This window comes from Geotrypetes seraphini, chromosome 1 (assembly GCF_902459505.1).
Source record: "Geotrypetes seraphini chromosome 1, aGeoSer1.1, whole genome shotgun sequence".
In the NCBI taxonomy this organism is placed as follows: domain Eukaryota; kingdom Metazoa; phylum Chordata; class Amphibia; order Gymnophiona; family Dermophiidae; genus Geotrypetes; species Geotrypetes seraphini.
In genome coordinates, this window is record NC_047084.1 from 364300004 (window position 1) to 364318482 (window position 18479).

Below are 18479 nucleotides of genomic sequence, written 5' to 3' on the forward strand. Positions count from 1 at the left end.
AATTTCAGCCTTTCTCTGGCTTTTAAATTTCCCCAATTATGGAATGAACTTCCTTTAATTTTGAGGTGTCCCAGCTCTTTTCAATCTTTTCGTAAATCTTTAAAAACTTTTCTATTTACTAAACACTTTGAAAATTAATCCCCTTGTATTTTAGCATTTTTTTAACTCATTGTTAACCGTGTTGAGCTTCCTTTGGTTGAAGACCCAGTATATAAAGTTAAGTTTTATTTAATTTAGTCTTGTTCTAGGTGTTTTCGACTTGGACAATTTTTTGCATGAGAATTGGGTATAAAGATAGACGACTTAGCGGTCTGGATGATCAAACAGCTGGATGTAGAAGTAGACAATTTTTTTAAAAAAAAATTTAAACATATTTTTCGAGAATGGACTTTGGATGTTTCTGAGTTTTGGTGACTAGCAACTTAGGCCCAAAACAGACTTAGACAATTTTTTTTATTATGCCGCTCTATGATGCTAATTTTCAAAGCTGATGGATGCCTCAAAATGTCTAAAAAAATCCATATGATAAAAACATCCAAATTCTGATTTTGAAAAGTCAGAATTTGGACTTTTCACACTACAATTCATCCAAATAGCAAGGGGATGTGTTTTGAGTGGGACTAGAGAGGGCAAAAGTAGGATGCCCAGCAGCAATTTTCGAATGAGGAAAAAACAAGCATTCATATCTAAAGAGGAGGAAACTTTTTATCTACACCTGTTTCAATCATGTCCAAGTTACATAAAGGTGCTCTGATTGAACAGCTGACCACTGGAGTGGTTAAGGAATGTACTCCTCCTTAATCCCTCAGTAGTTTCTGTTCCCCTCCCTCTGTGAAAATGAAACCAGAAAGGAAAACTAGGCACCATGTCAGCTGCAGGTATTATAGCTATTCTGAACAAAGCAGTAAACAAGATAGAGAACTAGTCTAGTGGTTAGTGTAGTATACTAGAAACCAAGGAACACCAACAAATCCGCGCATGACAATTGTGCCCTGACAATTGCACGCACGGACAAGTGCACGTATGGCAATGGTGCCCCGTCAATTGTGCCCAGTGACTGAATCTGCCGTAAGTGGATATCTGGAAGGCCCTGGTTTGCTCAGAATCCTCAGGCCCCATCCTTTTGGAGGTCTGGAGGGAATGTCACCTATCGGATGTTGGGAACTTCCGGGGGGGGGGGGAGTGATGGCAGGAGGGAGTGGGCATCCCTACTGCTGGGGGACTCTTGGAGGGGAGGATTCCCTACCACAGCTGTTCAGCTGATCATGATAGGGAGATTCCCTTGCCGTGATCAAATAATGGCAAGGGATCAGATACAATTCTGTAACTGGCATCTGTGACATGGGTGATTCTGTATAGGATGCCAGTGTGCAATTCTCAGCCGCTTCTTAGGTGGCTGTTGAGACTTGCATCCAATACAGAATTTCTCCCTTAGGGCTTAATACCCTTTAGTCAAAGGGCTACTTGATAAGTCTTGTGATTTATATATGGTTTACTTAGTAGCAACAAGTGATCTAACAAATAGTCTTGTGGTAAATTGAAGTCTCATCTCATTACTATGGATATGTTTATATACTCTAGTAGTTTTGCTAGAAATGAGGCAAAAAAAACCTTCAGTTCTCTTATCAGTGTCAACGCCGCAAGGGAAAGAGTTGGTGCAGGCGTGGGAGACCAGCTCTACCCCCAATGGCCCTTGCGGCATTACTTTAAAAAAAAAAAAAAAAGTTTCCTTCTTCAGGGCAGCTCCACTGTTGGTGGGAGCTGCTCCAGCTGAGCTGACCTGACTGCTGACATCGCAAGGAAAGGAGTAGAAACATAGAAACATAGAAATAGACGGCAGATAAGGGCCCACGGCCCATCTAGTCTGCCCACCTTAATGTCCCTCCCCTACCTTTGCCCTGTGAATAGATCCCATGTGCCGATCCCATTTGGCCTTAAAATCAGGCACGCTGCTGGCCTCAATCACCTGTAGTGGAAGACTATTCCAGCGATCAACCACTCTTTCAGTGAAAAAGAATTTCCTGGTGTCACCTCGTAGTTTCCCGCCCCTGATTTTCAACGGATGCCCTCTTGTTGTCGTGGGACCCTTGAAAAAGAAGATATCTTCCTCCGCCTCGATGCGGCCCGTAAGATACTTGAACGTCTCGATCATGTCCCCCCTCTCTCTGCGCTCCTCGAGCGAGTATAGCTGTAATTTGTCAAGCCGTTTTTCGTATGGTAGGTGCAGGCTAGGAGACCAACTCCATTCCAGCTCTTCTGCAGGCAGAGGAAAGAGGACGAAATCTTCCATTTTATCCCTCCTTCCTTGGCCCGACTTTGCTCTACTGCGACGCAGATCAGGCTTAACCTAGCCCACTCCAGATCACACAATCATACACACAATCACACTAAAATCCAATCATCTGCCACTAACAACCACCAAAAGAGAAAACTACATCCTAACCCTCAAAAAGTCATCTGCTACCTCACAATCACCAACCCCTTGCCTCCCATCTTTCACAATGAAAACAATACCCCCAAAACAATTACAAACTATCTTACTAATCACATTGCTCCTAACAAGCTGGAAGGCAGCAGTAAACATCTCCCCAATACCAGTTATTTTAACTGCAAACAGAGTTCACCACCCAACCAGGAGAATCATTGTAGACAGAAACATAACAAACTGCCAGACCTGCATGCAACACATCATTGCACCAACATGAGGGAGAAGACCAACAAACCCACTTAGAACCAATCCACACCCACAACCAAGATCACTCATCTACACCAAAATGACAAACAATGCTCAAACAGAATACACCACACTATCATGTGCCTACATAAATATCAGAGCTCTAGGTCCAAAGATAGAATGCATAAGAGACTGGATAGAAACCGAGAATCTAGACTGCCTCTTCCTCACCGAAACCTGGCTAACCTCAGACTCTGATCCCAGGATAACGGAAGTTTGCCCGCAGGGCTACAAGATAAAGGTGGTCTGCAAAGAAAAAAAAAAGAGGAGGAGGTCTGGCCATCCTAGTTAGAAACTTCCTAAACTGAAACATACAAGACAAAACATCCACCCCATATATGGACCTCATAGCCTGCCAACTATCATGCACCACACTAAAAAGGATCCATAACCTGCATGCTCTGCTACATAACACCAGGGAACTGGAACACAGTAAGACCAGAATTTAAAGATTTTATATACCAAAACTCACAAACGGCAGTATACAACCTAATCCTAGGAGATCTAAACCTCCATCTCGAAGACCAATCCTCTAAACAAGTAGAAAACCTACTATCTTACCTTGAAGTCTTAACCTAGAAGATCTTAGACCTACAATCCACACATGAGAAAGGCCACCAACTTGACATTGCAGCCTTCATGACCCAACAATCCATTCTACCAGAGATTCACACTTCAAATGGAAATTGATCCCGATCTCTCTGGTCAGACCACTACACATACACCTTCAATATCAACTGGGCCATAGGCAAAATCAAACCAAAATCCCAAAGCTTAACCTATAAATCACATAAATACATCGACCCCTCCATATTCTGGAATAAAATAGATGCAACAATCCAAGAAAGTAACCCCAAAAATGTCATCTCACAATGGTGCACACTAAGTACAGCTATCCTAGGTGAGCTAGCCCCAGTACAAACAAAAACCAGAATCAGCAGACAATCAGACAAATGGTTTGACAATGAACTACTCCTACTCAAAAGACAATGCAGATTACTAGAAATAAAATGGAGAAAAAGTAACCAAGAACTCACAAAAACATCATGGAGAAAACTAAACCAACAATACAAGCAAAAGCTAAAAGAAAAGAGAAGGACACACTACACCAACCAAATAGGCATAGAAGTTCAAGACACAAAAAAACTATTCCAGTTACTAAAAGAACTCAGACACTAAACCCTACCTGGCCAATAACGACACTCCATCCCCTTCAGCCACCCTTTTAGCCAAATACTTTAGAAACAAAATTACAACAGCCAGGACAACCTTTGCAGGAACCCCCAATTCACCTTGATGAGATCACAATGCCCCCACAGAAAAAGAATCAGCTGCAGCACACAGAACCTGGTCCGACTTCACCACAATACAATGGTCTGACCTAAACAGACTCTACAAAAAAATATAGCCAGATAGCCTGCGACCTCAATCGTTGCCCTCCAAATCTGTTAAAAGCCTCCAGCCCAAAATTCCGCACTCTCCTCATACAATGGATACAATCCTTGCTCACAGACGGTCTTTTCCCACAAGACCTCAGTGAAATCATCATCACCCCGATCATAAAAGACACAAAAGTAGCAACAGATCTACCATCCAACTACAGACCCATAACCTCAATACGATTATATGTCAAGCTAATGGAAGGCCTCGTAGCAAAACACCTCACCAGCTACCTAGAAAACCACAACTTACTCCACCCTACACAGTCTAGTTTCAGAACCAACTACAGCACAGAGACACTACTAGGTTCCTTCCTGGACACAGCTAGACAACTCAGCACAGGCAAAAAAAAATGCTGGTAATACAACTAGATCTCACCGCAGCATTTGACCTGGTAGACCATGACATTCTACTACAAATACTAGAAACAATAGGAATCACAGGAAAGGTGCACACTTGGTTTCAAGGATTCCTACAATCCAGGACCTACAGAGTAAAGACAAACAAAGAAAAATCAGAACCATGGTCCAACCCCTGTGGTGTACCCCAAGGGTCACCTTTACCCCCAACACTCTTCAATCTCTACATTGCATCCCTCGACACCTGCCTAGACAAATTAGGCTTAACTTCTTATAGTTATGCAGACGACATCACCATCTTCCTTCCTTTTAATCAACCAACACACTCCATGACAGACAAACTATACAGAACACTAGAAACAGTGGCTACATGGATGAAAGAACACAATCTAAAACTGAACCTAGAAAAAACAAAATTTATACTTTTCGGAAAAAACAAAACCTCAACCATAAGAAACCTAGCAATAAACTCCATCACATACCCCATTCAACCCACCCTAAGACTTCTGGGAATGATGATAGACAGAAGCTGTACCATGCAACCACAAATCAACAAAACAATACAGAAATCATTGGCAGTCATGCAAAATTTAAGGCAAATCTGAAAATTATTTGACAGAAAACAATTCCAGCTCATGGTCCAATCCCTAGTCCTAGTCCTACTACTGCAACATCCTCTATTTCCCCTACCATGCACTTATGATAAAACAACTACAAACAGTACAAAATACAGCCCCTGAGACTGATCTATTTGCTGAAGAAATACGACCACATCACCACCGCATACCTCGACTCACGCTGGCTCTCAATACAAGTAAGCATGAATGGAAACAGCCCAGCCTACCTGAACAACTGCCTTATCCAAAGTACCACAACCAGGCAAATGAGAACCCAGACACCATTCACACACCCCCCCAATCAGAGGCGTCAAATGCAAAAAAATGTACGATGGCCTACTGGCCACGCAGGCAGTGAAACTTGACCACCAACTATCAAATCTACTGATCATGACACCAGACTATAAAACTTTCAGAAAAGAAATAAAAACCCGGCTATTCAAGAAATCCATCAAGATGAATTAACTCCGCAGGAAGCATTTCAATCCCCCAAAGTAACCCATTCAACTCTAACTCTTCTGGAAATGTCCAGATAACCTCTTATGTAATCCGCCTTGAACCTCAAGGTAATGGCGTCATAAAAGTCACGAATGTAATGTAATACACTAACTAGTAATACTTTTTGAATGCTTATCTGTCCTACATTAGTAACTCTCTCTTCTACAACATGATCCTTTTCTATAATATGCAAGTTTGTTTGACAAACATGGTTAGAGCCCCATTTCTCTTCCCACTGCTGCAGAACTTAAAATGCATTGAATCAATTTATCTTTCATCCAATACACTTTCATAACAGGGAGATGAGTCCCTTGTAACATCATAATTGGCAGTTTCAATTTCTTAAGATAGATTATTGCTTTGACTGGCTGACCAAATAGTTGGACTGGGAGAAAGCACTTAGATTTCAATAAGGCATCTAACTCTATTACGCTTTAATGATTTATAAATAAACTGATAGTCATTGGTATAGACCTTAAAACTGACTGATTTAAGAATCTGGTTGAACTGAAGGTAACAGAGGACAGTGGTAAATAGGCTTTACCCTGAAGATAGTGATATTACCAGTGGTGTGCTTCAGGGGTCAACCACTGGTCCCATTCTTTTTTATTATTTTTATAAGCAATATTGCTGAAGGACTATAGGAAAAGGTAGTCTTTTTGTGGTAGATTATTGCATATTTTGATTGATATCCTAGAAGGAACAGTATGGATAATATAAGAAGGGATTTATCAAAGATGGAAAAATGTCTAAAATTTGGCAGCTGATTTAATGTTAAATAATGCAGGGTTATGTATTTGGACTTCAAAACCTTAGTGAGCAGCTCAGCATAAGGGATGAACTATTTCTGTGCATGAAAGAAGAGCAGCACCTGAAAAGATGGCATCTGATGATCTTAAAGTAGGCAAACAGGTAGAAAAGGAAACAGCAAAATTCAGAAGATAGGGGCATGGAGAAAGAAATAGCTAGCAGCAGAACAGCAGTGATGTGGAGGGTCATTTCAGTACTGTAGTGTCTCTTAAGGTGCCCCACTGCCCTGCTGGGATGTCTTTGTGGTTAGTCTACTAAAACTGCTTCTCCTTCCTACATCCCAATGGCTTATTTTGTGCATTTTACATTTGTACTTTTTTGGGGCGGGGGGAAATGATTCCAAAAGGTAGACGCACATCTAGAAAATGGCTATGAAAAAAAAAATTTAGATATTTTGCTGTTTCGAACATGGCCATTTTGGGTACTTGATTTTTGGGTGTGTTCCGCAAAATGTCTATCTAAAAAAAAATAAATAAAAAATAAACATTTTCTAGATGTGTGTCTACCTTTTTGAATCATTTCCCCCCCCCCCAAAAAAAAAAAAAAGTCCAAATGAAAAATGCACAAAATAAGCTATTGGGATGTAGGAAGGAGAAGCAGTTTTAGTAGACTGACCACAAAGACATCCCAGCAGGGCAGTGGGGCACCTTAAGAGACATTACAGTGAACTTCACATAAAAAGGTTCAGGTATACTGTACATTACACCATAACACCCTTATAATGTGTGGTGAGCCCTCCAAAACCCTCCCAAAACCTACTGGACCCAACTGTACACCACACAAGAAGCCCTTATGCCTGGTATCACCTATAATTAATATTATCCCGGGTATCGCCTATATTTAATATAATCCCAGTTAAAGGTATAAACTGCTGAGTTTTGAGTTAAGAATCACCATCCCAAAAATAAATAGATAGAGTCCAGTGTGCAATGGCTGCCAGAAAAGGAAAATAGAATGTTATTGATTATTGAAAAATGTTGCAGAACAAAGCAGAGACCATCAGACACTTTGATTAATGCAGTGTATAGTTTTGGTTACCCTATCTCAAAAGGATTATAAAACAAACCAGAAAAGGTTCAGAGAAAGGTGCCAAAAATGATAAAGATAAGCTTTCTTCATAAGAGATATTTTGGTAGATTAGGGCTTTTCATTTTGGAGAAAGTCAACTGAGAGGGGACATGATAGAAGCATATAAAATCAGTAGAATGGAATAAAGCAGATCAACATAAAGAAACAAGAAAAGATCCCATGAAATTAATAGCCAGAAGACTGAAAATGAAAAATAAACAGGATTTATTATTTTTATTATTACTATTATAATTTTCACTTTATTTTATTGATTGATTGCATGCAGCCGATGATCAAGCACTGGAATTGTTACTAGAGAATGTGGTCAAGGCAACTAACTTGGCAGGATCCACAAGAAATTTGGACAATTTCCTGAGAGAAAAAAGTTAATAAAAAATTGTAGAATCAGGTGATCCTTTAATCATACCTGAAAAATGATCTATGAAATCTATTTGGAAGGGATCTGCTGGGTACTTGTGACCCTGCTCAGCCACTGTCAGAGACAGGTTACTGGACTTGATGGATCTTGGTCCGATTCAACATGGATACTCTTATATTCTAATATTACTTAGTAAAAAATGCCCTAAATGTAAATGGTCGCATAAGAAATATCAATAAATAAAGTTCTGAAAATTCAATAAAATTTAATAGGGAAATATATACAAACTTTAGGGGGAAAAAAAGCCATATAATTGCTGCAGAATTTAGAAACTCCTCAAAATATATATATATATTTTAATGTGCATGAAGACTGTGACCTAAATTAGTGGAAGTCTCATTATTAAGGCACCCTTTTACTAAGCCGCGGTAGAGGTTTCTACCGCGGCCCAAGGTCCTAAATGCTCTGAAACTGCTCCAAATCAGGGGGTCATCATCGGTGAATCTACAGTAGGGGGTGGGGGTTTTCTGCAGGAGGGATTGGATACGCTCCTGCTGGTTTCATTTGGGGGGAGGGATTGGGCATCCCTCCTGCTGCGTTCGTTTGAGAGGGTGGGGTGTGGGGGGGACTGATGGCCGCAGCCAATAAGCTTATTGTGGAAGGGAGATCTCTTGCTGTAATAAGCTTAGGGGACACATCTACTTACAATGTAGGCTAGTATTTCGCTGGCCTACATTGTACGCGTCTTCCATTGGCCTAGGGAGACGCATACAGCCAACTACATTTGCCTAAGGTTACTTCTGGGGCAAACCATGCCCACGCCTAGCCTTAGGTATGCTTAGGCGGGTATGCAGGCCTCCCTAGGCTTCCAGATGTGCAGCCATTGTTGGCGGCCTGCCTCGGTAGCTTTTATTTTTAAAAAACGTGCATCCTGATTGCCTACAATTGGGACACCATTTACAGAATTCGGACCTTAGTGTTCTACTACAGCTTAGTAAAAAAAAAAAGGGGGGGTGGATAATTGCACAAACTATAGCTAATGAAAAATGTTATATTACTATTTGCTTCCCCTTCGGTAACAGGAAGAAAATTGTACCGAGAGCTTTTTGGTTGCAATGTGATTGATTCCTGCATTACTAAACAATGAATCTGTGGTATGGAAATAGTCCCTTCTTTGGAAAGCACATCTGTTCTGTGAGACTACTACACTTACAAGGAAACTGCATACTTCTCTTTTTTTTTTTTTAATGGCATGATAAAATATAGTGTATCCTAAGAAGATAATAGCACACTAGGTAATAGAAACAAAAGTGGGAAAGGTTGAATCATTTTTCAGCCACAATTTATTCTGCATTCTTTGTTCTGAACATGCCAAAGAAAAGTAATGAACGGACAAGTTGAGTTTCCAGATGTGAAGTACTTTATTTCATTGGCGGCCTGGTGGTCCCATTCCAGGCTGATTCCTAAGCCTTTGAATGAATGAATGTATGCTTGTTAGGTAGGGGAGAAAACAGATTGCACCATTCACTCTCCAGCCCAAGATCACAGCATACTTCCAAGTAATCGCTCTCATGCCTTTGTTCACCTGGGGTTTCTAGATTAATAATCCTTCACAGCTCTCACCTTCTTTTTGCTAGTTAGCGAAACAGAAAACAAGTTGCAGGTGACAACATTTTTGCAGATCTTACACAGAAAATGTTTTAGTCTTACTTTCAAGAGCTGTGGAGGGGCATAATCAAAAGGGATGTCTAAGTACGTTTACGTCCATCTCGCAAGTCATCCAAAGTTAAAAAGAGCCTAAGACACATTTTCGAAAGAGACGTCCAACTTCCAAGCCACTAAATCGTCCATCTTTATACCATATTTCCGTCCAACTTTCCATCCAAGTCCAAAACGTCTAGAACAAGCCCTGTGGGACGTGGGAAGGGTCTGCAAAGTGATGGATTGAACACCCAGACATGCCACCTATATAGTGGGGTACCTTACAGGGCACTGCTATGAACTTCACAAAAAGGGTGCCATAGCTTCTCCTCCCTACAGCTCCCTTATAGGTCATGGTAAGACCCCCAAACCACCTCCAGAATCCCCTAAACCCACTTATCTACCTCCCCAATAGCCCTTATGGCTGCAGGAGCCACTTATATGCCAGTACAAAAGGGTTTGGGGGGGTGTATAGGGGAGTGCACATGTTTAAGTATCAATGCAGTGATTACAGGGTCTTATGGGCATGGGTCCTCTTCTCTATGGGTCCCTATCCCACCCCCAAGATGATTTAAGCTACCTCTGGACTGGACGACTAGGCTTTCCTATTCCAGGCGGCCAGGTGATGATGGTCTGGAGGCTGAAATTTAAAGTTGTGAATAAAATTTTTATAGGGGTGGGGGGATTGGTGATCACTGGGGTAGTGTGTGGGGGTCTGTGTTATGTGTTTGAAATGCTTATCTGGCACGAGTTAAGTGGGTTTTTGTGACTTAGACCATGTTTTACATGGTCTAAATCATAACGTCCAAGTTCCGTCTAAGCTCTGTTGTAAAACTTTCGGTTTTACATGCTGTACGACTAAGTCTAAGCCAGCCCACGTCCCGTCCTCAACACGCCTCCCGAACCGCCCCGTTTAGCTTTGGATGTTGAGCGACACTATGAAGGCCTAGGTTGTTTAGAAATACGTCCAAAACCCGTTTTTATTTTCGGGACTTGGACTTTTTTGAGAAATGTTCGTCCAAGTGCCGACTTAGGCCGGTTTTTGGACATTTTTCTCTTTCGATTATGAGCCTCATAGTATACTTTTCCTTATTTCCTACTAAAATACTGAGACACTGAACTTTCTCTCCGCTACCACATTTTTACCCAAAATTACCAAATTGTAAACATGAGAATTAAGAAAAATGTGCAACTCTTATCCATTATCAATGGTTTGGTAAAAGAAATGCTTTCAAATTATAAGACCAACAATCTTCCATATGCACCAATGTCAATTTTTACTAGGTTTTTTTTTGTTTTTACTACAGTGTACTGGAAAACTGGATTTCTAGAGTGAAAAGCAACATTCTGATTGCACACTTCCAGGTGTTTGTCTACTGTTTTCTCTTTGTCTACCCTTTCTTCATAACTTGTGATTCTCAAACTGAAATAATTGATATACTATTAACTGTAAGAACACTTTATAGCAGGGGTGTCCAATCTTTTGGCTTCCCTGGGCCGCAATGGCTGAAAAAAATGTTTTTGGGGCCACACAAACGCAGCAGCAAGACAGAGGAGAGAGCCGGCAAGACGGTAAACACCCGGGGGCAACAGAGGAAAACACTACATTGCCCTCGACTGGGACCGCAGGTTGGACACCCCTGTTTTATAGAAACATGATGCCAGATAAAGGCCAAATGGCCCATCCAGCCTGCTCATAGGAAGGAACCATTATCTCTTCCTCTCTCTAAGAGATCCCATGTGCCTATCTCATGCTTTCTTGAATTCAAACACAATCTCTGTCTTCCGAGAGACTGTTCCATGCATTTAGCACCCTTTCTGTAAAAAAGTATTTCCTTAGATTACTCCTGAGCCTATCACCTCTAAAAATGGCACCTAGCTGCTAGGCACTATTAAGCATGATTGCTGTTTATAGAATTGCACCTAGCTGTGCCTAAGCAGTCATATGTATCAGTAGACATTGAGGCCCTGATTCTACAAAGTGCGTCCCGATTTTAGGCAGCTGTAGGCTTCCTACAGCTGTCTAATCAGCCAATCGGGATGCACGTTTTTTAAAAAAATGCTCCCCAGGCAGGCCGCCTATATTGAAGCACCTCCGGGAGCCTAAGGAGGCCCGCAAGACGCCTAAGCTCGCCTAAGCGCCATAGGCAGGCCTTAGGCGAACCTAGGCGGCCCTACGCGTCTCCCTAGTAGAGGAAGAGACGCTTACAATGTAGGCCAACAAAATGCTGGTCTACATTGTAAGTAGACGCGGCCGTTATACTTATTGCGGCAAGGGATCTCTCTGCCGCTATAAGTATAGCGGGCCGCAGCCGCCTGTCCAATTGCTGGCAGGAGGGTGTTCAAACCCTCCTGCCGGAAGATGCCTCCCCCGACACTACCGACCGCCCCCCCCCCCCCCCGACACTACCGATCGCTGGCAGGAGGGTGCCCAAACCCTCCTGCCGCCCCCCCAACACTACCGATCACCGGCAGGAGGGTTCCCAATCCCTCCTGCCGGAGGACGCATCCCCTCCGCAACCCCTCCGCGCTAACAGCCCCCAAACTTCCCCCCTACCAAACTAACCTTTTCTTGTTGGCCAGACGGGTCTTGCCCGTTCAGCCAGCAGGCCCGCTTCGTCGAAATGAGGCGGACCCGCCCCTTTCCGGTCCATCCCTCCGAAGCCTAAGGCCTGATTGGCCCAGGCTCTAGGCGCCTGGGCCAATCAGGCCTTAGACTTAGTGGGGATGGGCGGACCCGCTATGCCTAAGGCCTGATTGGTCCAGGCTTCTAGAGCCTGGGCCAATCAGGCCTTAGGCTTTGGAGGGATGGGCCGGGAAGGGGTGGGCCAGCCTCATTTCAACGAGGCAAGACCCATCTGGCCAACAAGAAAAGGTTAGTTTGGTGGGGGGGGGAGGTTTGGGGGCTGTTAGCGCGGGGGGGGTGCAGAGGGGTGCGTCTTCCGGCAGGAGGGATTGGCCACCCTCCTGCCAGCGATCGGTAGTGTCGGGGGGGGGGGGCGGTCGGTAGTGTTGGGGGGGCATTTTCCAGCAGGAGGGTTTGGGCACCCTCCTGCCGGCAATCGGACAGGCGGCCGAGGCCCGCTATACTTATAGCAGCAGAGAGATCCCTTGCCGCGATAAGTGTAGCGGGCCGTTTCTAATCTAACCCGATTCTCTAACCAGCGTCTGAACCATGGACGCCGGTTACAGAATCGGGGTTTAGTGTAGGCCCGATTCTGAATAGGACACCTCTCCCGGGCGTCCTATACAGAATTAGGGCCTGAAAGCTTAAGAATAATGACATTTAGACTAGAGTTTTCTTAGCCTGAATGATTGTACCTTGCTTGGGATTTTTTTGGCTTCAGCTATATTGAATTTATTTTTATTAATTGCAGCCCTCTAGGCTGTTTTGTGTTCTGGTAGGTTGTTCTTTTGCCATTGCCTCTCAAGTCTTCAGCAAGATTGTTTTTCAACTATTAGGTTTTTGGTTAACTGAGGTGAGGGTTTGGTAGTTCTTGTGTTGCAGTGGCATAGTGGGGCTATTGTGTCCAGTGTTTGTTCAATTGTGTTGGTCTAATTAGTAAGCATTGTGGTAGGATTGTTTGAACACTTGTTTAATAATTCTGAGTTTTTTTCCCAGAACTGGTTTGTGTTTATCCTGCCTCTTGTTAGTGTTTTTTTTATTGGTATTCTTAGTAGATGTACTTTCCATGTACAGGGTAAGATTGAAGGACAATAGGCAGTGACCTGACCAGGGAACTGTAGTCCATTCTGTTTCCATGACGAGGTAGGGGAATTGGAGGTTACAATATCTAAGGTGTCATTTTTCATGTGTAGGACCTGATGGTTTTAGGTCTAGTTGTCTATCAAGGAGGATTTAAAAAAAAAAAAAAAAAAAATTGGAGACACTAGCGTTGTCTTGGGACTCTACTGGAATATTTATGTTGCCTAAGCCAATTATTCTTGTATATTGACAAGTGAGGTTTCAGATAATTTTTTGTTTTGTGGCATTATCTTACCCTGGTCCAGGGAGGCAATATACCAGCAGTAAACCCACATTGCAGGGGTATATATCAGATATTTCTTCTAATTTGCATATCATATATTCTAGATCGGGGGATTGAAGAGTCTGTTAATGTGATTTGGAAGAAGCTTTTGTAGATTAGTATGAGACCACCTCCACGTTTGTTCAGCCTTGGTATGTGGATAACACTGTATCCTGGGGGTGCATAGATGGGGTAGTTCTGGGGAAGTTGTGTCTTTGAGCCAGGTTTCTAAGAATAAGGTGAGGCCTAAGTCTTTGCAGATATTAGTTCATTTAGTAATAATAGTTTGTTGCCTACAGCTCTGGCATTAATGTAAATGCAAGGCATAGGGGTGGTTGTTCTTTCTTTTTCTAATTCTTTATAGATTTTCAAAATTAAAGACACGCATATAATCAGTACTTGAATAAGGATTATTAAAGACAAGAAAACTATATATGGTAGAACCACCACCAATAGGAAACTAAATCATTATTTAGTCCAATGTTTTCCCTAGCGCATTTTAGCCGGGCGCTCCGCCCGGCTAATTTTGGTGAGCGCCCAACTGTCAACTTGAAAGGTCGCGAATCCTGCTGCCGCTGCTCAACAGTTTTTTTGGTTTTTTTTAAAAACTCTCACCGGCTTAGGGATTCCCTGGGCTGATTTAGCACAACCTGAAGAGCCGCCGGAAGTACACAAATCAATCCTCGATGCGGGGCCCATATCCAAGAGGTTACAACCAGAGACTGACTCACCCCGTGATCTCTCGCATCTGAACATCAGGATCAGAAACCAAAACATCTTCAACTCCCGGATAGGTCTTTCAGTCACTTGCTCAGCTGAATCCAGTATACAGGCAGACTGAAGAGCCAATCCTCACTTCATGGGGCAGGGCCTGTAACATTCTATCAAGGAGGGGAGAGGGGCGTGGGTTAGGAGCTTACTCTCCTAGTCTGCATGGGAAGGGGGGGCAGGATCGGCTGGCCAGGAGGGCTTGGGCTCCCTCCTGGCCCGAACGAGTCGGGGGGGGCAGGATCGGCTGGGCCAGGAGGGCTTGGGCTCCCTCCTGGGGGGGGCAGGATCGGCGGGGAAAGAGGGCTTGGGCTCCCTCTTGCCCCGATGGAGTCGGGGAGTCGGGGGGGGGGGCAAGAGGGCTTGGGCTCCCTCTTGCCCCGATATGTCGGGGGTGCTGCGGTTGGCTGGGGCAAGAGGGCTTGGGCTCCCTCTTGCCCCGATGGAGTCGGGGAGTCGGGGAGTCGGCGGGGCAAGAGGGCTTGGGCTCCCTCTTGCCCCGATGTTGTCAGGGGGGGGGGGGTCGCGGTTTAACATGGCAGGAGGGCTTGGACACCCTCCTGCCTGGATCATTGTGGGGGGGGGGGATTCTGTAACCGTTGTTGTTTTTGACAGACACCGGTTATAGAATCCAGCTTTTAGGCGAAGGACTGGCTCCTCCTTCACCTAAAAGCCCTTCTGTTGGATGTTTTTGGCTTAGGCGTTTTTTGTTTCATTATGGCTAAAAAGTGTAGACGTGCTTTGGGGGTACTTTTAGACGTAGTGGAGATTGGGCGTTTAGGCAGAGGAAGGCCATAATCAAAACATGGATGTTTGTTTTGGTTATGGACACTTTCCCTGCTTCTGGGTTGAACGTTTAGGGACTTAGGCCAAAAGGGGACTTAGACGCTTTTTTTTTATTATGCCCCTCTTAGTGTTTTATTATAGTAGATGCCTGTTGGAGGTGTGGAGAATGGGAGGATTTAAAATTAGCTGACTGGAGATTACCTTTGTTTGATGTGATAATCTTCACTGGTTGTTAAGTGGAACATTCATGGATTCCAGATGGTTGATTGTCTTCTGGTCCACTGATGTATGTTGCATTATGGATGTGAGGGTAATGTAGCTCTTGTTCTCATTTTGGATTTCAGTTGCTTTTGTGAATTGCACTAAGAAGCATATCTTTGGCTTTCACCTTAGGCTTGTAACGGGAGCACTGGGGGCAGAGCAACTCTCACACAACGGCCTGACTTACTTCCTGCCTCTGCCAATGCTGGCTCCCTGTGAGGCAGCTCCTGGTGGCAATGAAACTGCCATGTATTTCGGTTTGTTGCCTCCAGGCTCCAATTAATGGTGGCATGTAACAGGAGCATCAGGGGCAGAATGGCTCTCCTATGCTGGCCCGACTCACTCCCCTCCTCTGCCAATGCTGGATCCTAGTGGGGCAGCTTCTTGCATACTACACTCTTCTCAATATTTTCTGAGTAATTGCTTTCCTCTTTCCCTCTCCTCTTTCTTTTTCCCTTTTAACTTTTATGGATTCTAAACCACCTTGGTGCAATAAAATATAGGGATTCTTAGTAAACTGTTACATGTTTGCATTTAACATGCCTTAACAACAAATAATATTGTGCAGTAAATGCAAAGGTCATGTGGTAATTGCCAAGTATACAGTATAAAAAGCTTTGAAGACACACTGGGGTCAATATTTAACCAACGGCAGTGAGTATATTTTTAACTGGCATGGGCATTATTCCTGGCTATTAAATGTTGGGCCGAGATAGGACTTTTAAGAAGTCTGATTTAACCACTATACTTAGGCAGTTAAGTGCTGGTACTTATGCAGTATTTAACTGCATAAGTACCAATTTTGTACAATGGCTGCCTACAAAATAGCCAGCTTTGAACTTAATAGTCTTAACTAATTGGTTAAGTGCTGCTAAAAATCAGCAAATAACCTCGAACAAGCAATTTAACTGGCCAGGAGTCATTTCTGTCAAATTAGATCACTTTGATTATTGACCTCATTGATTCTTTGTTCTACCATAGATGTACAATGAAGTTTGGATCTGGAATTTTTTCTGCACAAACTCCTGGTTTGAACATTTTGGCCTGTAACAATGTTGCCACCATTCTCATTCTGCCGGGAGCCCATGTATTCCACAGATGACTCTTGGCCTTCACCATCCAAGGCTCCTCTTTATATGTTGGGAAAGACCTGAGTTGCTATGCAACAATCAAGTCAGAAAGACTGTCACCAGGGTTAGGTCTTGTGTGCATAACTCTGGAGAAGTGAACAGAACACAATAAAGGAGGAAGAAGCAGAGGAAAAAAAGAAACTGATGGAGAGGAAAAGACTTCACTGGCTAATAGCTTAGCTACAAACTACTGTATGTTTCACTCTCCATCCACAATTTTCCTACAAATGCATGAAAGATTGCCTCTGCCTAACCCTATGGGAACTCTGGAATCACAGGTTCTCCAGGGTGGAGACTAGAGCCTGCTGCAGAGGGTAAACTGATCCAAGAACCAGCTGCTACTTGAAACTACACTGCTTGGGTTTTGTATTAGCCACAAGGAAAGTAAGGCTGCCTAATTTATTTGTATTCCAATCTAGGGTAGTCAGCATCAGTAACTGTTCTTGGGAAGCAAGCCAACTTCTGATATGCTGGTTGTTAGGTGAATTTTACTAATTATGATATAGGATGTGATTACAAAGTCTGCTTAGAAAATTTTCTCTGTCACTGCTTCTAAGGCTTGCCTGTTGGTCCATAATAAAGTTAATATTTGCTGTGGAGTCTGGGAATGAATCCAATGGTTTTGTTATTTCCAACAGACTGAAAATGAATAAGATTCACAGACAAAACTGAACATGTCCAGGTGTATACCAGTTGTCTCACAGCACAGAACAGAAGTTTGTGTTTATCTTATCCTACATGTCCAGCATGTTCTCTATTTCCTGCACTGAAATGTTCTTTAGTGTGTGTTAAACCTGTTTGTAACCAACACGAGGAAGTGTTAAGTGAACTCATGCTAAATACACAAGTGACAATGTGTAGTACATACTGTGCACCAAGGCCTTGATTCTGCAAAGCGTGCCTAAACTTGGGCACACTTTGGGCGTCCAAGATAGGCGTCCTTTGTAGAATCGTACTCATCGACACTCAGCACTGTTTAGATGTCCAATTTTTGAGAAGTCCTTTAGAGAATTGGGTTTTAGGCCAAGAGTTAGATGTCTAAACAATGTCCTATGCTGAAAAATAGACCTGGTATTAATTTGCCTACAATGTAGTCATGCGATGGACGCCTTAGGTCACTCATCATTATGCAAATGAATTGAAGGACACATATATTGAATACTCGCCCATTCCACGTCTAGTACGTTAGGCATGAATTTTCCCAATGGGTATCCATGAAATTGTGGAGGTGCCTATAAAGCGATGTCCACATCCTTTGGATGTCCAAGTGCCAAATATTGCTCTTTAAGACTCCCAACTGATTGCACGGATCGCTAAAGCCCTGACAATAGTGACAGGAGAAGCAGCCTCCTGTCATTGCTGTTAGGGCTTCTGCCGGCTTTAAAAAATTTTTTTTTAAATCGGGCAGATATTTTGCGTGTTTTACACACGCAAAATATCCCGATTTTTTAAAAAAATTACCCCCCTCTCTCTCTCGATAAGAGCCCCATTCCCCCCAAAAAATGTGCCCTGCCGCTTAAAATTATGGCAGGAGAGTTCCCACTCCCTCCTGCCATTAGTCCAACTCCCGGCTTCCTTCATCCCCCCAAAAACCCAAATGGCAGGATGAAGGCCAATTCCCTCCTGCCACCCCTGGACGCCCCCTCCCCATTCTCGGACCCCTCCCCAATCCCCTCCCCGTACCTTTAACGGAGCAGGAGGGGTGCTATATCCCTCCTTCTCCAATGCCTTCTGCGATGAGTCTGAGGCCTTAGGCCCTGCCTCGGTGCATCATGTGATGCACGGGGTGGGGCCTAAGGCCCTGATTGGCTCAGTCACATTGGGCTCCTCCCTGCCATTGGTTTCCTGTGCTGGCCATCAGGAAACAGACTGCCAGTCATTTAGCTGGGATAGTTGATTG

At 43.5% G+C, this 18479-nt stretch overlaps 1 protein-coding gene across 1 annotated transcript in view; it reads right to left on the bottom strand.

The window, feature by feature from the left end:
- Positions 1 to 18479, bottom strand: part of LOC117345793 (phospholipid-transporting ATPase ABCA1-like) — an 815268-nt gene that overhangs the window by 663184 nt on the left and 133605 nt on the right. The gene's annotated exons all lie outside the window — the stretch shown is intronic.